Source organism: Prunus dulcis, chromosome 3 (assembly GCF_902201215.1).
Source record: "Prunus dulcis chromosome 3, ALMONDv2, whole genome shotgun sequence".
Lineage (NCBI taxonomy): Eukaryota > Viridiplantae > Streptophyta > Magnoliopsida > Rosales > Rosaceae > Prunus > Prunus dulcis.
The window spans coordinates 14055019-14058894 of NC_047652.1; positions in this window are offsets into that span (position 1 = coordinate 14055019).

Below are 3876 nucleotides of genomic sequence, written 5' to 3' on the forward strand. Positions count from 1 at the left end.
TAACAACCATATCAGGTCCTGCAGATCTGATTGAAGGCTCAGGAATAGCCCAAATTATGTTACCAAATGGAACAATACTGTCTATTTCAGATGCTTTGTATTCATCTAACTCCAGAAGGAATCTGTTGAGTTTCAAAGATATACGTTTGAATGGCTACCATGTTGAAACAAAGAAAGAGGAAAACATGGAATATCTTTGCATTACCTCCAGTGATAACCAAAAGCGTATACTGGAGAAGCTTTGTGCGCTCTCATCAGGGTTGTATTATACAACCATACGGACAATTGAGGCACATAGTGTCATGGACCAAGAGTCCATTGACTCAAATGCTTTTAAGCTTTGGCATGACAGGTTGGGTCATCCTGGATCCACCATGATGCGCAAGATCATCACCAACTCTAAAGGACATCCCTTGTTGACTAAACACATTATGTTATCAAGTGACATCTTTTGCCAAGCTTGTTCACAAGGGAAGTTGGTGATCAGATCATCACAACCAAAGGTTGATGTTGAGTCTCCATCATTTTTGCAGAGAATTCAAGGGGACATTTGTGGACCTATTCATCCCCATGTGGACCATTTCGGTACTTTATGGTCTTGGTGGACGCATCTACCCGATGGTCACATGTTTGTCTTTTATCTACTCGAAATATGGCATTTGCTAGGCTTTTGGCTCAGATAATTAAATTACGAGCCCAATTCCCAGATTATCCCATTAAGTCAATCAGACTCGATAATGCTGGTGAATTTACATCTCACACTTTTGATGACTACTGCATGTCACTAGGCATTGATATTGAACATCCTGTTCCCCATGTGCATACTCAAAATGGCTTGGCAGAAGCTTTAATTAAGCGCCTTCAATTGATAGCACGCACTTTGCTAATGAAAACAAAGTTGCCAATTTCTGCTTGGGGATATGCCATTTTACATGCAGCATCACTTGTGCGATTGAGGCCCGTCGCCAACAATCAATATTCTCCAATACAACTCGTATTGGGGAATCAACCAAACATTTCACATTTAAGAATTTTTGGGTGTGCGGTATATGTGCCCATTGCACCACCGCAACGTACTAAGATGGGCCCTCAACGCAGATTGGGAATTTATGTTGGTTTTGATTCACCATCTATCATCAGATATCTGGAACCCCTGACGGGTGATATTTTTACCGCACGGTTTGCGGATTGTTATTTTGATGAGACAATCTTCCCACCATTAGGGGGAGAAAAATCTGTGTCTAAAGAACAAGGCAAACTCATTCCTGAAGAACGACATGAATTATCATGGAATGTATCCACATTGTCTCATCTCGATCCTCATACTGCTCAATGCGAAAACGAAGTGAGAAGGATCGTTCACCTCCAAAGTATTGCAAATCAGATGCCGGATGCATTTAATGATGCAGCAAAGGTGACAAAATCTCATATCCCAGCTGCAAATGCACCCGCACGGATTGATGTCCATAATGGACAAAGCAATGTGCCAGCAAATGGTTCATCTGCTGCACGCCTGAAGCGTGGCAGACCACTAGGCTCAAAGGATTCAGTTCCTTGAAAGAGGAAGTTGATGGACAAAATGAATCCAAATGAAATAAATAGAGAGCCCACAATTCATAATTCAAATGCCCCCAAAGAGGGACAGGTACTTCCTGAAAAGGAAAACGTCATTGGTGAGACAAGTGCCCCTAGAGTGGCAACTGTACCTGAAAGTCAAGAAATCTCCATAAATTATATGTCCACTGATGAATTGTGGAGTAGAAATGAGATGATCATCGATGATATATTTGCATTCTCAGTGGCTGCTGAGATCATAAAAGATGATGATATTGAGCCATGCTCTATTAATGAATGTACACAGAGACAAGATTGGCCTAAGTGGAAAGATGCAATCCAGGCAGAATTAAATTCTTTGGAAAAAAAGGAGTGTTTTTGGACATATTGTTCCAACTCCACCCAATGTGAACCCTGTAGGTTACAAGTGGGTATTTACAAGAAAGCGCAATGAAAAAAATGAGATCTCAAGGTATAAAGCGCGACTCGTTGCGCAAGGTTTTTCACAAAGGCCTGGAATTGATTATGTGGAAACGTACTCTCCAGTAATGGACACAATTACATTCCGTTACTTAATAAGTTTGGCGGTTTGAGAAAAACTTGAAATGAGACTCATGGATGTCATTACCGCATATTTGTATGGAGAATTGGATACATATATATACATGAAAGTTCCAGAAGGATTCAGGCTGCCTGAAGCAGCCAGAAATAAACCACGGGGCATGTTCTCAGTTAAATTGAGAAGATCATTATATGGGCTAAAACAATCTGGACGAATGTGGTACAATCGCCTCAGTAAGTATTTACTGAAGGAAGGATACACAAATGATCCTATTTGCCCATGTGTGTTTATTAAGAAATCAGAGTCTGGATTTGCGATAGTGGCAGTATATGTCAACGACATGAATCTAATTGGAACTTCAAAAGACTGCTGATTATCTCAAACGTGAGTTTGAGATGAAAGACCTTGGAAAGACAAAATATTGTCTTGGCTTGCAGATTGAGCAAAGTGCTAATGGAATTTTGGTGCATCAATCAACTTATACTGAGAAAGTATTGAAACGGTTTGGCATGGATAAAGCCCATCCACTTAGCACTCCAATGGTCGTTCGATCTCTTGACACTAAGAAAGACCCATATCGTCCAAAAGGGGATGATGAAATGGTCCTTGGTCCAGAAGTACCATATCTTAGTGCAATAGGTGCTTTATTGTACCTAGCACAATGTACCAAACCAGACATATCATTTTCAGTAAATCTGTTAGCAAGGTACAGTTCTGCTCCAACAAGGCGACATTGGACCGGCATCAAACATGTTCTACGATACCTTCGTGGGACAATAGACATGGGCTTATTCTATTCCAGTGAATCGACCAACGCCCAGAGTATTGTTGGGTATGCTGATGCAAGATATCTCTCTGATCCACATCAAGGACGATCACAGACTGGGTATGTATTTACATGTGGAGGAACTGCAATCTCATGGCGCTCAACGAAACAAACACTAGTGGCCACATCTTCCAATCACTCAGAAATACTTGCCCTCCATGAAGCCAGTCGTGAATGCGTTTGGTTAAGGTCGGTGATCCATCACATCCGAAGCACATGTGCCCTACCCTCAGCAACATACACTCCAACAATCCTGAATGAGGACAATGCAGCTTGTATTACTCAGATCACAGGAGGGTATATCAAGGGTGACAGGACCAAGCACATATCACCAAAGTTTTTCTATACACATGAGCTCCAGAAGAGTCAAGAAATCAAAGTCGGACAAATCCGCTCAAGTGATAACCTGGCAGATCTCTTCACTAAATCATTGCCGAAATGTACATTCCAAAAGTTAGTGCATGGCATCGGATTACGACAACTCTGCAAGCAATCAAGTTGGAGCATGCAAAATCAAGGGGAGCATTCAAGAGTCCTCTAACACAGGACATATGCGCGTTGTACTCTTTTTCCTTCGACTAGGGTTTTTTCCCACCGGGTTTTTCCTAGCAAGGTTTTAACGAGGCAACATGAGTGCATTACCCTTATGTCCCAAATAAAGTTGTACTCTTTTTCCTTCGCTTAGGTTTTTTCCCACTGGGTTTTTCCAAGCAAGGTTTTAATGAGGCAACCAATCTAGGGACATGTGGTCTTCAAGGGGGAGTGTTATAAAGAAGTGAAGCCCACATAGATAAAGCTAGAGGGTATTAGTCAAAAGATGGGATAATGATGTTGGGGAGAAATCATTATGTCTCCCTTAAAAGCCATTTGCTTTGCCTATAAATAAGCATTATATTTGCTTGTAAACACACACGAAAGAGAGAAGAGAATAGAG